This window comes from Pristis pectinata, chromosome 22, assembly GCF_009764475.1.
Source record: "Pristis pectinata isolate sPriPec2 chromosome 22, sPriPec2.1.pri, whole genome shotgun sequence".
Lineage (NCBI taxonomy): Eukaryota > Metazoa > Chordata > Chondrichthyes > Rhinopristiformes > Pristidae > Pristis > Pristis pectinata.
In genome coordinates, this window is record NC_067426.1 from 11,324,789 (window position 1) to 11,342,683 (window position 17,895).

Consider the following 17,895-nt stretch of genomic DNA (forward strand, 5'->3'; position numbering starts at 1 on the left):
AGCAAACCCTTTCAGCTTAGTGCTTTTCTTGACATACAAAACAGACTGGGAATATAAAACATAGCCAAACAAAAACAAACAGCAACTCAGTGATCCCAAACTTTGCCCATCTATTTTCTTTTCATGAATAAGGGTGAACGCTTGCTATATCCTAACATTTCTATCCAACAATTTTTCATAGCTTTGATCACTCACCGTTACCTTAGTCACCAGGTTACCGGCCTATCCTGCCCAAAGCTATTTCCATCTTCTTTTCTGATATTATCATTTCTCAAGGTCATTGGGAAAGAAACAAGGCTGGGCAGACATACAGATGGCATCATTTGTCTGCTTGTAATATAGACATTCCTCGACTGATCAAGGGAACTGAATAAAGCACAAGCCATAGAATATTTGGCCAATGATACTGGCCATTTTGTACTACTGCTTGAATTGCATTGAAGAAATAAAAGCAGAAGTAGGCCATTTTGGCTTCGAGGCTTCTCCTTCACTCATCAAGATCATGTGTAACATATGACCCTTTCTGAGTTACTGTGCTACACCATATACCTTCCACTTTCTAGCTCAATTGGTTTTTATTCAGACAAGACCTTTGAATAGTCAGTGTCAGTGCAGAACTTGATAATAAGATGGTGAAAAGGAAAAGGGGCAGGAAGCAAGTGACGCATGGTAGGAGTAGAGCAAAACTGTAGCCACACCTTCTCTGAATCATCCCTATTTCACCCTGCTGAGAGGTGATAAAAACAGCATAGAATCAAACTGGGGCCTTTCTCCTCTGTATACTCAGTGGTATTCACCAGCTGAAAAAAAATCAGGGCATCAACCTCATCCTCGCCTTCAATGGAAATTCCTCAATCAACACAATCAAGCTGAGGATACCCGGGTACACACTCTTGCTTTGTCTAGATCACACCGAATGACATGAATTATTACTGGACATCATTCTCAAAGGTAAAAGTCCCACTTAGAAGGATTAATTTGACTGCACCGTGTCTAGGTATTTCCATTTATGGTTTTGACTTTTCCTAGAAGAAAAAAAACAATGGTTTAAAAAAAACACGCATCTCCTTTGTTTCCTTAGTAGTTCCTATACAGACCTATTAATAGGAGTGACAGAAGTAAATCGCCATTTCCTGCAATTTGAAGTTTGCATGGAAGTCTGATTATAGTGAGTTTATTTGAATCTCAATTTTTTTCCCCATTAAGATTTGAATTTATGAAGTAAGTTTAACGTTCTAAAGCACTCTGCAGAAGCATTATGGAAAAATATACAATACTCAGCTCCATTAGGTGATATTGGAAAAGCATGTCTGAGAGGCTGCAAGGAGTGAATTAAAAAGGGGTCTGCTAAAAAAGGTATTTCAGGACGTCAAAATGAAGGTTGTTTTTACTGTTTAAAGTCAGCTCTGAGAAACAAGCTATTCTGTTCTGAAAACCATGTGGCTAAAGGACTAACTCGAAGAAATAATGCTGGAGGTGACCTACCTACCATATAATCATCACCTTATCAGTGTCCCCTCAATAAACATCAGCAGGATTATATTACAATTCCAACTAACATGACTGTGTGCTACAAGCTGGGTGCCAAGGATGGATGCAAGTCAACTGTATTTATTCAGGAGTTTACGTGAAGTCCTGCAGTACAAAAAGCAAAATTGAAAAGGATAAGCAACAATTGGGTGCGGCAAAGCTTTCATTTTAAAAGCCTATAAACTGCTGCAGTGAAAGAATGAAAAGAGTCCACAATTTCGTGATCCTGTAAAAGAACTACTGTTGGAAACAAGAAAGGGGGGGGGGGGGTATTAATAGTGAGGGACAAGAAGCGAGAGTACACAACAGCCAATTTGAAGACAACACTGCAGATGCTGGAGTCTGGAGCGAAAAACAAAATGAACTGTTGAAAGAATCCAGCAGGTCAAGCAGCATCTGTAGAGTCAAATAAACAGCTGACGTTTCAGGTGGGACACTGCAGCAGGACCGAGACTGCATAGGGATGACAGCCAGTGTAAGAAGTGGTTGTCTTCCCTCTACACACTCAGTCCTGATGCAGAGTCCCGACACAAATCGTCAACCATTTCTTTCCCTCCAATAGGTGTTGCTCGACCTACTGAGTTCTCCAGCAGGTCATTTCTGAAAAAAATACTGTTTGGGAGGAACAAAATAACTGGCTCAATGGTCACACAAAAACAAGTAATGAGAGGAGGATTCTCATTCAAACAGGCCTTTACTCACTCCCCATCCATACATTGGGCCAGTACCACAACCAAAATAGGTTTATTCATCAGCAAAACAGGTTTCAAATTCCCCTGTTTTGGAAATAACAGAAAAAGCTGGAAATATTCTGCAGTTCAGGCAGCATGTGTGGAGATAGGTGGCCTTTCATCAGAATTGCACGACTATTGTGGGACGAGTTAGTCATATGGATCAAACGTGCCCGTGATTTCCATTGCAGATCACTGACTTGAAATCAATTGTTACTTTTCAAAGATACTGACTGACCTGTTGAGTATTTCCAGTACTTTGTTTCTTTTTAAATTTAAGATTTACAGCATCCACGGTGTTTTGCATCGCTTTTCAAATGAATTGTGATTCCAAGTTCATGGTTAACGGTTGTTAAATTTAAACTAAATGCCCATCTTTACGAAGAAAACAAAGTGAAGCTTCATTTTTAAAAGTGCATTGGATGGAGACAGGTAGATAACGCATTTAAAACTTCCCAAATATGGAATACAGTCCAAAAAAATGTCACCACAGTAGAAGGTCGCAAGACCCAATTATACATTTGCATCTGGGCGTAATGGGTGGTTCCATTATTATTGTGAAGAACTCGACAAGCACTCACCTCTGCCAAATATTCCTGAAAGAACTGAGTTAATATCGTATCTTTCAACAGTCCTCACGTACAATGGTCACTGCAGGTCAAATGGTTGCAAGAAACTGCACGACTTGGTATCATTGAAACGCTACTGACGGAGCTGCAAAGATTCATACAGTCTCCGTCCACGCCTGCTTCGGGGGAAGATTTGCCAAGGCAAGACAACATCTCGATTTCTTTTTTTTAAAAAAGGGAATATATGTTACTGACTCTTCCAGAAACTCAGCTGTCTGGAAATTCCCAAAACGATTACCACCCAGCCAGACGTGGTTTAAGTTTTGATTCAAGAGAGCTGAAAATAGGGAATACATTAATATTCATAATATCCGTATAAACATTGGCGAGGTCAAACAATAACTCCCTAATGGCAATTAAAAATCAGGATTCTTCAGCGCTGGGGTGGGTTCATTTTAAGCAGCCACACAATCTAGACGAAAATTTATTTTAAATGTCTCTAAAAATTGCTAATTAAAATTACGCAGCGACAAAGCACTGGAGCAGAATATCGCAAAACTCAGCCAGAAAGGGGGCAACATACTCCTAACCCCCCGGAACATGTTATTTTCTAACGCCGAGTAAATCCCCCCCGACTTACCATTCAGTGCAGCACTACACACTCTCTCCAGGACAAGCCAATCACATGATTAAAAACCCTTGCGATTATCATGTAACAACTAGCGATTCTATCGGGAGCTCAAAAAATTAGTTGGGTCGATTTCTTGCACCGTCGCACTAATGTGTTGGAGAGGATTTTAAAAAAACGTGAAGATTATTTCATGTCCTTAAATCGCTCCTGTCTCGAGTCCTTGCAAAAAAATCTCCACGCCCGTATTTCTACAATTACTTCACAACAATTGCTCTGCCTGGTAACAGTTGGCCCACAGACGTTTAATTGCAATTCGTTGACTCGTTGTTTTGCTGCTAAATTAATAGGAACAAGAAGACATTGTCCTGGATTCGTGAAATTGACACCAATTCGCCTGAAACAACCCAGCAAAGGCATCTTCCGAAAGGGGAAGACCGCGGCTTTTAAAATCGAGGGGCAAAATAGTTTCAGACAGGGAACAAAAAAATACAGCAATACTATTTCTTAATCCTGACATTAATAAACCTGGATGCAATTCTCAAAAGTTTAAGTTTAAAATTATTAATAAAAAATATGTAGTTGAATTCGCTTACCCGAGTGATTTAAAAGTGGGGGTGGGGGGGGGGAATTTTTTTAACTGAAAAGATATGGGGAGCAGATCAAATTAGAGAGAAAGCAGGAATCCCCTTGCAATTCACACATCTACACCGCGTCATCCTCTGCAAGGCTTCACTCCTGACACAATGTAGCGGGTACCAAGGCAGCGGCTTTACCCTCAGCATCGTCGCGCTGCTGGAGGGGGAGGAGGGAGGAAATGCAGCCGCTGTCCGGCAATATTTATCACAATTTAAGCAGAGAGCCACTTTCTTTTGTTCCAGTAAGCGCGTACATGCGCAGAGAACGGACTGCTGTTCGCGCTGAATCTGAACACGCTGCATCTCCGGCGTAGTTCGGAATCGGATTGCCTGTCTCCACCCCTACTGTCTGGAAGAGATGGCAGGCTCCACAACAATGTATTCGCATTCGGTGAATGTTGCCAAATACAACACAATGAGCGGATCTGGGGCTGACAAGCGTGCACACAAGTCCCGGCAACGACCCAACGCCACACCTTGGCAATGCATTCCGCCAAAACTACATATCTGCTCTCTCCGGTCTCCTGCTAACCCGTCCCTTTGTCGAAAGTTACGATTTTTAATGGAGACCTCGGATTTTGTGCGTGGTTGCTTCCTACAGATCTCGGGGCTCACTTTCTTAAGGTCTACCTGAACATTTCTGCACCTTCCCCCCACAAAGTGCTGAAGAATCTACATGTCATCTTGATGTGTTGTATCATGGGCCATTGCATCCTGACTTGGGAGGGATATATAGGGGCAAACGTGCGCTTTATTGGAACACCAACCTCCATTACAGAAATGTAATGTCAGTTAAAGGTGTTTGCACCGTCCATCTAATGGGGCTTTGAAATAAAACGACATCACCGTTTTCATCAAAGCAGTATGTACTCCCCAACTGTCCCACCGTATCTGAGCATAATTATATCACCCGGGCACTGGCAACATTTCCAAAAGTGACACCTTAGATGAATTGACGAGGACTGTGCGTCGGGACGAGTGACCGTGGAATGTAACTGTCATGATATGACAGTGAAGGAATTCGTGCACCTAAATTTATCCAGTAAATTATTTGCACCTATTTCACAGTTCTTTCCGGACACTTCAGCATAATTGCGTGTGATATGAAATAAAAACCAGAAAATGTCCAAATCAGCCAGCAGGTGAGGCAGCACCTCTGAAAGAAGGTACACAGTTAACATTTCCTGCTCCTGCCCTTCCAGCAGAACTGATGAAAGGTCATCAATCTGAAATGTTCACTCTTGTTTTTTCTCTCTCCATAGGCGCTGCCCAGCCTGCTGAGTATTTCCTACATTTTTGGTTTCTTTTCCCCAGATTTCCAGCAACTGTAGTGTTTTGCATTTAGAATATTATTTAATTAAATGCCAGGACTGCCTCTTTTTAAGAAGCCCTGGTCTTTTCTGGAATGGAACTTCCAGTGGCCTTTTACCAAATTCCCTTTTACTTCTCATTTTTTGATGGTACATACCAAATCTTGCTTCTGTGACTACATTTCTTTCCTTAGTGGAGGCAACTTTTCCTTGTGAATTGTAACTGAAATTCCATCCCTGCATTACTGATCCACGCACAATTATAGATATCTGCAAGGTATTAAACATTTCACAGATCTGTTCTTGGCATGTTACAAGATCACACTTGGAGCATGTGAGGGCACGTGTGTCTTCACCCACTCCCTCCAGCACCACCAAATCACTCTTTCTCAAAGCTGTTCAGTCCCAGAGCTCAACCTCATACCTCACTGAACGTTATGCTATGATTTCCTTGAAGAATACCTCAAAGGAAGTGTAGGTGTTTAACAGAGAAAATTACAATGAGGTCTATGACCAAATATTTTGATCTCACTCAAGGCTTTCTTTAATTTTACATGACATTCTTGAAAGGCCTACAATTAAGGTTGATTTTTGTGCAAATAATATGCTGAATTCAAAAGTTCTTGAAGTCATTTAACTTAATCATATATGCAGTTACCTGTACACTAGTTGCCGCACTTATGTTGTGTGAAGAGCTTTGATGTTATAAGGACTCTATATAAAACCAAGCTGGCATTTTTTTTATTTCAGACTTCTACCACCTGCAATTTGTTAATTTTCATCCACTAATAGTATACAAAATAAAGGACAAGTACTAGAATATCAAACCTTAAGCAGGACAAATTGTATTTTTCCTAGCTTTGACATGTTTGTAAATTTGGTATTGATACAAGGAATTTAATACTGCATCAATTTGCCTCTCTTGTATTCTTGAGATTGGGAATTGAAAGAATAACTGAAATAATCAAATTCAATGATTCCCAGTGAACTGGCACATTGGACGTATGGGAGCAAGAAGAGTTTTAAAGTTAAAGGAACAGAAAGATACAATCTTGTTCCATCTTGATTTTTTTCTGGAGTGTGAAGATTACTTCCTCAGAGGAAATGTGGACACTTAATAGAGATTATTGCAATGAAAATTATGGCCACATATTTTCTTCTCACTCAAAGCATTCTTGATTCTTAAATTTAAGGTGGTATTTATCAGTAGTGATAGCATTGAAACACACTTTTGTGAATGTTTAATGAACCTTTATGTGAAATAAAATAAAATCAACAAAATTATATTGGAATTGTTACCACCATAAAAAACATCCGAGGTCAAAGGAGTACAAATGTGCAATTGATGGTACTAACATCTTGTATCCTTTCAGAAGAGCTAAACTAAATTAAAACTTTCAAAAAAAGTTAATGAAGAAATTGACACTGTCAACTTCATAAATTGAGAATCATTGCAATAGTTCATGTAACCTTGTTTATATTTCTGTTAACTTCTTTGTGCTAAGCGTCGTGAGTCACACTATTACAGCTCCAGAGACCCAGGTTCAATTCTCGCCGCTGTCTGTAAGGAGTTTGTATGTTCTCCCCGTGACCGCGTGGGTTTCCTCCGGGTGCTCCGGTTTCCTCCCACATTTCAAAGACATGCGGGTTAGGAAGTTGTGGACGTGCTATGTTGGCGCTGGAAGCGTGGTGACACTTGCGGGCTGTCCCCAGAACATTATATGCAAAAGATGCATCTCACTATGTATTTCAATGTACACGTGACTAATAAAGAAATCTTATCTTAGATCCGAAAGTTCTAGCACATGAGATGCAGCATAAACCTCATTGTTCTTTTCCTCAACATCTCTTAGTTGGAGCTAGAAAAGCATCCTCTCGGGTGTCAATGTGGCTTGGCAGGTAGTCCTGCTGCCTCAAAGCTTCAACAACCCATGTTTGATTCTGACCTCAGCTGGTGGTGTCTGTGTGAAGTTTGCATGGTCTCACTATGACCACGTGGATTTCCCTTGGTTTCTCCAGTTTCCTCCCACATCCCAAGAATATTCTAGCTGTTAGGTTAATTGGCAACTGTAATTTGGAAAGTTAGCAGAGAGTGGATGGGTTTGTGGGTTGGAGAAATAATTGGGGAAATGGGATTGATGGAACTTATCTGAGAGTCAGCATGGCTTCCTTCTGCAGATGTACTGTTGATAGTATCCTGACTGGTTGCATCATGGTCTGGTACGGCAATTCAATTGCCCATGATTGTAAGAAGCTGCACAGAGTAGTGGACTCAGCCCAATACATCACGGGCACATCCTTCCCCACCATCGGTAGTATCTACAGGAGGCGCTGCCTCAAGAAGGCGATGCCTCAAGAAGGTGACATCCATCATCAAAGATCCCCACCATCTGGGCCATGCCATGTTCTGTCAGCTACCATCGGGCAGGAGGTACAGAAGCCTGAAGTCCCACACCACCAGGTTCAAGAACAGCTACTTCCCTTCAACTATTTGGTTCTTGAACCAACATGCACAACCCTGTAATCACTACCTCAGTGCAGCAACACTATGACAACTTTGAACACTTTGCACTACAATGGACTTTGATTTTTCTTTTGGTTCCAATGTTCTTTCTTTTAAAAATCGTGTATAATTTATGGTTAATTTATGTTTTTTTTCTTGTGAATACTGCTTATCTGATGCTACATGCCTGTGATGCTGCTGCAAGTAAGTTTTTCATTGCACCTGTGCACACGTGTACTTGTGCATATGGCAATAAACTTTGACTTTCTATGTCATAAAGAATGTTGAAAAAACCTCTCTTATAGGTTCTCGGTAAGATTGTACATTTGCATATGTAACAAGTTTTGAGTGCTAAGTTTATAAAAAATTGACCATCTCTTTTCACATATGATTTGTGTGGTGGAAGGTCAGGATTTTCACTCTGGTCCAAATGGCTTCAGTGACTGTGTCCAAACATGCAACAAAGAGCTGAGTTCCAGAGGTGAGGTGAGAGTGACTGCCCATGACATCAAAGCAGCATTTTATTGAAGCTGGCATCAGGGAGCCCTGATAAAATTGAATTCAATAGGCATCGAAAGGGAAAATAATCCAATGGTCGGAGTCATACTTTGCACAGAGGAAAATGGTCATAGTTGTGGGAGGTTAATCATCCCTGCACCAAGATATTACAAGGGTAGGCATGGTAGTGTAGCGGTTAGCGTAACACTATTACAGCGCCAGTGACCAAGGTTCAATTCCCGCCGCTGTCTGTGAGGAGTTTGCATGTTCTGCCCGTGTCTGCGTGGGTTTCCTCCGGGTGCTTCCGGTTTCCTCCCACATTCCAAAGGTGTACGGGTTAGGAAGTTGTAGGCATGCTCTGTTGGCGCCAGAAGTGTGGCAACACTTGTGGGCTGCCCCAGAACACTCTACGCAAAAGGTGTATTTCACTGTGTGTTTCGATGTACATGTGACTAATAAAGATATCTTACTGCAGAGGTTCCTCAAAACATTGACCTTGGGGCAACCATCTTCAGATGCTTCTTCAATGACTTTCCCTCCATCATAAGGTCGGAAGTAGGGAGTTTATCACAATGTTCATTTCCATTCACAAATCACCAACCAATGAAACTGTCCATGCTTCCATCCAGTAAAACCTAGTGAATATGCAGCCAGGGGCAAATAAATTACAAGTAACGTTCATGCCCCAGAAGTGCCTGGCAATGGGATTGACAGAATTGATCTGAGAGTCAGCATGGATTTGCATAAGAGAGACTGATATTTGTTGATACCATCACTGTTACTGGAGGTCACCATAGATCAGAATCTCAACTAAACCAGCCACATTTCTGCAAAAGAGTAAGTCGAAAGCTGGATATCCTTTAGTGAGTGACTCACCTCTGACCATCTCCAAGACACAAGTGAGGAGAGAGGTGGAATACCTTCCATTTACCTGAATGAATATAACTTCAACAAAACTCAAGAAGCTCAACACCTTTGAGGACAAAGCTTGATTGACATCCCATTCACCATTGGAAGCATTCATTCTCTCCATCACTGGCACACAGTAGCTATGAAACGCCCTGCAGTTACTGCCAAGGCTGCTCTGACACCACCTCCCAGAATCATAATCTTGCCTACCAAGAAGGACAAAGACTGCAGGCACATGGGAACATGGTTAACCTCCAAGTCCCATACCGTCTTGGCTTGAAAACATATCTCTGCTCCTTTGTCACTTGAGTCCATAATTTGGAACTTCCCATGCAATAGCACTGCAGGTGTATCTTCACCAGAGAAACTGCAGTGATTTCAGAAAGTGTCTCCCCACCATCTTCTTGAGGGTAATTAGGAGTGGTCAATACACAGTGATCTTGCCAACAACACCCACGTCTGGAAGAATGAATAAAATAAAGTTTGATTAAACTTATCTTTGCATAATTTAGACCAAAGAAAAATTGATCCAAATAATTTATAAAATCTCTATTAATATAGTTAGGTCATGGGTAGCTGTTTTGCCTATGAGAACATTGTGAGTTCAAGTTCCATTGCAGAAGACAAGTACATAATTTTGGTTGATGGTGTGGTTCACAGCTAAGTGTCTGCTGCATTGCTGTTGCTGTTTTCTTTTGGATTCATGTCAAATTAGTGTGAATGTGTGGTTGATGGTCAGCACAGATTCAGTGAGCTGAAGGGTCTGTTTCCATGAAGTATCTCTCCAAGACTCTATGAATCAACTGAGGCCCCATCTGCCTGATAGACAAGGGTGCTAGGACACTATTTGACGAAGAGCAGGAAATTCTTTTGGGCCAATATTATTCAAGCAGCCAGCTTTATTAGTTAGGGTGATTGGTTATTTAGATCAGTTGTTATTCATGCAACTTTGCAGTGGACAATTAAGCTGTTCACAAGATCAACAATGACCATAACTCTGAAGTAATCCTTGCTTGTACAGTACCTGAGGATCCTGATGACTCGTGTATCATCAATTAAACTTTTAGATGTCAGGGGAGAAATATTAATTAATTTTGTTTACCAATTATTAATGTAATTGTAGAATTGAGGAGGAGATGTAAGGAAAAGCTTTTTTTCAAATGCAGAAAGTAGTTGTGATCTGGAATTCACTGCCCTGTTGAGAAGGTGGACGTTGAATCAATCTCAGCCTTCAAAAGGGAATCAGATAGACACTAAACAGAATAATTTGTTGTGCTTTTGGGAAAGTGCGGGGGGGAGTGGGAATCTTGGCATTGCTCTTCCTGAGGCTGTCATAGACTCAAGGAGTCAAATGGACTCCTTCCATGTCTCAGCAATTCCAGGATTCCATGATTCTAATTTTCTCCAAAATATTTTTAGTTGAAGATGTTGCTATGACTCCTATCAAGATCAACCTCGCAATGAAAACTGAAAAGCAAAATACTACAGATATTGGAAATCTGAAATAAAACAGAAAATTTTGGAAAAACTCAGCAGATCAGCAGCATCAATGGAAAGAGAAACAGAGTTAACATTTCAGGTCAATGATCTTTCTGATGAAAAGTTATTGATCTGAAACATTAGTTCTGTTTCTCTCTCCACAGATGCTGCCTGACCTGATGAATATTTCCATCAATTCCTGCTTGTACTCGAGAAGGGACATTTGGGCCAGCACAGAATGCCATGAGTCCATGCATTGAGAGCATACCGAAGCCCTTTCTAAGCGGCGGAAGGAGTGGACCACCTCACAAACTATCCACCCACCTATCCCTTCAGCCACCTCCTGCTCCATCATGACCTCATTAGCTGCCCCAAGACCCACAAAACCAGAGTCAAAGCAAGTTATCCACGATCCGAATGGACAGCCTAAGAAGAGTAAATTTGTACTCATAATGAAAATGATATATATCCGGTTTCTTTTTTCCTACCATATGATGCTGACCATGACCTTTTGAACAATTAGTGAGCTCATAAAATAAATAATAAATAGCCAAGCCCTGGAAATTAGATCATAACATATTGCGTTCCCAGAACTACAGCTCACTTTCTCCCATGTGGTAAATGTAATTGCTTTTTAACAACCAGCGACTTCAGCACAAAGTCCTCCGCTGATCATGGTCATATTTATTGGCAGCATTGACCCACTGGGCCGAATGGCTCTGTGGTCTGAATTTGCAACATTCCCTGTCAATTTCATAAGAATGCCAGATGTTTGGCCTCCCTTCAAAAAAATAAGAAACTCCTGCAATAAGTTCTCCCATTCCAGTCTCCTCTCCCGAATATGCTGACCCCTTCACTGGAGCGCAGGGACTGCTGGACAAAAGGTTTGCTTTCCAATCATTCTGTTCAAGTGTACAACAAAAGGGAGTTGCTGGTTAACCAAGGCAATCGTACCTATTTGTTAACAACACACAAGGTGCTGGAGGAACTCAGCAGGTCAGGCAGCATCTACTGAGGGAATTGAACAGTCGACGTTTTGGGAGATAGCCAGTATAAAAAGGTGGAGGGAAGGGGTGGGTCAAGAGGTGGCAGGTGATAGGCGGGTCCAGGTGAGGGGAGTGATGGGCAGATGAGAGAAGAGGGAGAGTGGGAATGATGTCAGCTGGCAGGTGATAGGTAGAAGTGACTAAGGGCCGAAGATGATGGAATCGATTCCAGCATCTGTAGTCTCTACCTAGTAGTTAGTTTTGCAATGGGTTTAACTCCAATCTTGGCATTCTAGCTGACTCAGAGTTGACACTACAAATCATATCCTCTACATTACAAAGACTGCCTACTACTAATCCATAACATAGCACACTTACATCGCCGTCTCAATTGATCTTTGTTACCTCCAGGCCCAATTGTTCCAGTAACATTGTGAGACAGGAGCTAGGGAGGAGGATGGAAATGATGGGGTGGGCACCAAATTAGAGATGGGGGCCTCGAATTAATTGGGGAAAATTGAAGATCATCCAGGCTTGCATATTGGAGAAACAGACTGACAAGCTGGCAGTGGAGGTGTTGGGGAAGGTGATGGTATATCGGAGACAGGTGTCACTAGTATATTGGAGTCGGGTGTCATGAGTACACTGTCTTCATCTGATAGCACTTAAGGGGTAGCACGTAGTTGAGAAATAAGAGCAGTCCAAGGGCAGATCCATGTTGGGCTCCAGAGGTAATTTACTGAGAAGCTGAAGAAAAGACTGTGGATTATCCAGCTGCAAGAATGGAAGCAGGCAAGGCCAGTTGGATAACAGAGGAGAGGCATTCAAGGACATTCATGTGATTGACTGTGCAAAGGACCACAGAGAGCAAGAGATTGATGAAGAGTAATAATTCACTGGGGTACAATCACTGGGCATTTCATTTGTAACCCTAATAGAGCAGTGTCAGTGTCCAACATTCAAACTGATACTGGCTGCTGCCCTTCAATAATCCTCAGACTGGCTGTCTGTTGGTTTGCAGAGGGACAGAGTTACGAGCTGGCTTGATTTTAGCTTGTGGCCAGCAGGCAAATAATGTTTATTTTACAATATGTCAGAGGAGTAGAGACCTCCTGCTTAGAATTTACAACCATAGGCAAATACTGGAAAGTAAGCTGAAGACTGTCACAATCTCACAACTGTGCAATGCATTGACTTGATTGTCTTTTACCATTTATAAATACTCTTTTTTAATGCATTGTTTTTGAAGGGTTTCCCAGGAGGCTGGTCTCCTGGCATCTTAGCATTCTGTCTGAGGGAGTGCTCAGCTTTTTTTTCCACTCTCCTGGATATAAGCCAAGAATGCAACTTGACAACATTCCACAATAATGTGGACAGAGAATATGCCTCTACAGAGATCTTTTTCATTCCTTGCCAAAGTTATGAATCACCTTCATTTAATTTTTTAAGCCTTCCTTCTCATTTACAGCAAGATTGTTCCAAATGTAGCATCACCAGCTTCCAATCCCATCATCATATTAGCCTAATTTTAAAAATGTTTTGCACATATTAAAGCTAACCCAGAAGATTAACATTTGGCTGCAGATGAATTAAATTCCTACCACTTACATTGTGGATAACCATACAACGAATGGTGGCCATTTGCTTTTCTCATGGATGTCAATCATAGAAGCAGTGGTTAAAAAGCTCCAGTTACAAGATTTTTGGCTGTCAGTTCTTTACACTGATTACCTTAATTACTTAACTGTGTCATTAAAAGATCTTCACAAGAATATGTACTCATCACCACTACTGGTGAAAGGCCATGAACTACACAGGAGAACACAACCAAGTAATTGTCACAGGGTGGGAGGAAGTGGGATTCACTCAATAGGCAGATTGTTCTTCAACAAAAAGATAAAATTTTAAATAGTGGCAGAAACAGAAATCTTGAGGGTGTATGCATAAAATATCTTTAAAGATTACATTAATAAAGCAAATTGGGTCTTCCAATTTATTAATAGAGGTATAGGGTGTAAAAGCAAGGAAGTTATGCTAAAACCATAGTCAGAGTTCATCTGGAGTACTGTATCTAATTTTGCGCACCACCTATTAGGAAGGTAGATAAGACATTGGAGACGTGGCAAAAGACCTTTACTAGAATGATGCCAGGGAGGACCTACTGCAGTCAAGTGAAAGAAATGGAGAATTTGGGGCTGGCTTTCTCAGAGAAAATCAAGACATTTAATACATTTGTTCAAAATGATGCGATGAAATGAGGGACCATTTTTTCAACAGTTTTTGAGTTGTTACGGTTAAGAAAGCACAACCTGAAGTTATGAGGAGTGTAGATAGGGTGGATAGTAAGAAACTGTTCTCCATTATTGAGGTATTAAAGACTCAAGAACATAGGTTTAGGGTAAGGGGTGAGAGGTTTAGAAAGGGTCTGAGGAAGAATTCTTTCACCTAGATTGGAATCTAGAACATGCTGCCTGAGTGGATGGTGGAAGCACGTACTCTCACAACATTTAAGCAGTATCTAGACGAGTACATGAATTGCAAAGGCATAGAAGGTTATGGACCTAGTACCACTAACTGGGATTAGTGAGATGGGTAATTGATGATCAACAGTGACATGGCGGAACAAAGGGCTTGTTTCTGAGCTGGTTGGCTCTCTGAATCTACAATACCAGATAATTATAGTCATGGAGTCATAGAGCAATACAGCACGAATACAGGCCCTTCAGCCCAACCAGTCCATGCCGACCATGGTGCCTACCCAGCTAGTCCCAATTTCCTGTATTCTGCCCATATCCCTCTAAGCCCCACCCCTCCATGTACCTATCCAAGTGCTTCTTAAGTGATACTATTGCACCTGCCTCAACCTTTTCCTCTGGCAGCTGGTTCCATATACTCACCACCCTCTGTGTGAAAAAATCGCCCCTCAGGTCCCTTTTAAATCTTTCCCCTCTCACTGTAAACCTATGCCCCCTGGTTCTGGACTCCCCTACCTTGGGTAAAAGAACGTTAGCATCCACCTTATCTATGCCTCTCATAATTTTAAACATTTCTATAAGTTGCCCTTCATTCTCCGACGCTCCAAGGAATAAAGATCTAGCCTGGCCAACCTCTCCCAATAACTCAGACCCTCCAGTCCTGGCAATATCCTCTTAAATCTTTTCTGCACTTTTTCCAGCTTAACCATGTCTTGCCTGTAACAGGATGACCAAAACTGTACACAGTATTCCAAGTGTGGCCTCACTAATGACTTATGGAACTGTAACATAATGTCCCAACTCTGAAACTCAGTGCCCTGACTGATGAAGGCCAGCATGCTAAACATCTTTTTCACCTCCCTGTCTACCTTTGATGCCACTTTCATCGAACTATGCACGTACTCCTTGGTCCCTCTGTTCCATTACACTCCCTAGTGCCCTACAATTCAGACTATAAGTCTTAACGCTGGTTTGACTTTCCAAACTGCATCACCTCACACTTATTGTCAGCACTGTTGGAATAGTTGATGCCTTTACAGTTGAACTTTTTTACATGTGCTCTTGACAGATTTTGGCTTTTCCTAAAGTCCTGTAATTGTTGTGATATTTTCTGAATTCCTAAGCATCGCAGAGTGTTTCAGTTTTCTCTTGGACTCCAGTTGGCCCTAATAAGAAATGTCCTGGTTCCTAATTCAGACCACTGATGCAAGGAAAATGTGCAGGTAGACATTGTTAACAAGAAAATGAATGGAACATCGAGGAAGATGATGGGGAAGGTGGCGCAAAATTTCTCACAGTGAATCACTGATAGATCATGGCTGAAATTAGGTTTTGTCCCAATTTAGGCAAGGGTTGGATCCCAGTAGCCTCACCTCACATGGACCAATCTAAGCCTATGCTTTGAACAAGATATCCGAGTACTGGTTAGCTGAGGGAGCCAATCATGCCTGTTCAATTTCGGTGGGTGTCTGAGCCCCAGAAAATCTTGATTGAGGGATGGGAAGGAGTGGTAACACTCAGCAGTGGTTCGTAGAGCCAAGGGCATCCTGTCTGTTCCTCCCTATCCATAAGAGAAACCTAGTCTGGAGCCTTTTTCCAGATAGTCTCCAAGTAATCTCTTTGAACTGGTTAAGCAGCTGAATAATCAGCTCGAGTATTCTACATGAACTGGGAAATTTGAGTCTGAAATGAGCACACTTCAGTACTGATGTGAAGCCAGAATCAGAATCAGAATCAGATTTATTATCACTGACTTACATGAGGTGAAATTTGTTGTTTTGCGGCAGCAGTACAGTGCAAAGACATGAAATTCCAATAAATTACGAAAATAAATAAATAGTGCAAACAAAAAGGAATAACGAGGTAGTGTTCATGGGTTCAGAAATCTGATGGGGGAGGGGAAGAAGCTATTCCTGAATCATTAAGTGTGAGTCTTCAGGCTCCTGTACCTCCTCCCCAATAGTAATAACGAGAAGTGGGCATGTCCCGGACAGTGAGGGTCCTTAATGATGGATGCCGCCGGTGCTCTTTTTAAGTGCTCTCTTTTAGCCATGGTTATATTGTCCATGATATTGAGGTGTGTGCCTCTATCCTGCTAAATCAGTTATTTTGCACCTGTTTTCTGCCCAGAGTAAAGGCACAATTGGTTTCAGTCCATAAGTTTGAATAGTCATTGTCTATATTGTCCTTGAGATTGAATTTTCTGAACTGTAAACAAACAGTCCAAAATCTTATTTTTTTGCCTGTAATTTTATCACATGCTTTGGTTTGACTCATTCTATTTAGCAATAAACAATAGTCTTTGTGAACATTTCATTTTCTTAATTGTGTCCTGATAAAGATACAATTATGTTCTTGAGAGTTTGTGACAATGAGTCATCGATGAAACATCTTTGTGAAGGTGCTGTAATTTGTTGGTTACGTGGACAGTAAGTGGGCTTGTTAGTCGGCTGTTTATGAGTCAGAAACCTTTTCAGTCATCTTGACCATACAGATAGATTCCACCCTAGTTAGATCTTAACCAGTTCTGCAAATAACTTGCTGAGTTTTAAACTTAAAAATAGATAAAGAAAATACCATGCATTCACTTCAACTGGTCACATTTCACTGCTGTGAATATATTATTCTATCCTATGATCAATCAAAGAGATTTACAGAATCTGTTATAATAATAATAATTCCATTTATACTTGATCACAGCTTTCTAGTCTGTCAACAACATAAGGTGAGGGATTTTATTTCCAAGATTAGTTAAGACCTATCAACAAAGATTTTAGAGATAATTTTAACTCTTCTGTTCCTTGGGAGAAGTCAGCCCAGAGCAGTTAATATATACTGGAGAACCTACCCCTTTCCTGTTCCTATCTGGTTGCCCACCCAACACGACGTTCCCAGCTAGCCACTCCATATCGAGCCATATGCGATTCATACCAGTGGTGTGCCCACAGAGGGCTGTGATTCATGCTAGGTTCCTGGTACAGCAGAGGGGAGGGAAGGGTTTCATGCTAACTTCCCAGCACAACAGCACTAATGGTGACACATCCCTATGTACATAATGATATAATGACCACTCAGTGCTGATTCCATTAATGCCCTCTTTTCTGGGAACTTATCCCAAACACTAGGTGAAGTAGGAGTGTACAGGCAGCTAGAGCACCAGCAAGGTCCACTTTAAATATGTCAGTTGGATCCAACAATATCATCACTATTTTAAAATGAGGCCTGAAAATGGGAACATTATGGCTTTCCTGTTAAAGTAGACTGACTAAATCAATGCCAGTCTCAAATGGACGTTAAAACTCCCACAGCGATACTCAAAGAATAACGGGATCATTCTTCCTGATGCTCTAGTTAATATTTACTCTTCAGCAAATATCACTAAAAAAAGCAGATGACCATGTCATTTTTATTGCTGCTTTTTGTGTACATATTGTCCGCTGGGCTTCTCCCTACATTACAATAGTAACTACACATCTTAAATACTTCATTGGTTGTAACATGCTTCGGGTAATTCCGAGGTTGTGAAATCAGCCCTGTGAGACCAAGTTCTTTCTCTCTTGACAAACGTTAGTAAACGATGGATGGAAATAAACAGCTGCAAAATGCAGCCTACCCCCCCCCCCCCCCCCCCCCCCCGTTC

At 41.4% G+C, this 17,895-nt stretch overlaps 1 long non-coding RNA gene across 1 annotated transcript in view; it reads right to left on the bottom strand.

Annotated features, from left to right (window-relative positions):
• The window catches only part of LOC127581861 (uncharacterized), an 86,045-nt gene extending 81,696 nt beyond the window's left edge, over positions 1 to 4,349 (bottom strand). The window contains exon 1 of the long non-coding RNA XR_007958024.1: positions 4,055 to 4,349. This is a non-coding gene — a long non-coding RNA (uncharacterized LOC127581861). The remainder of the gene's footprint in view (positions 1 to 4,054) is intronic.
• Positions 4,350 to 17,895: the final 13,546 nt, after the last annotated feature.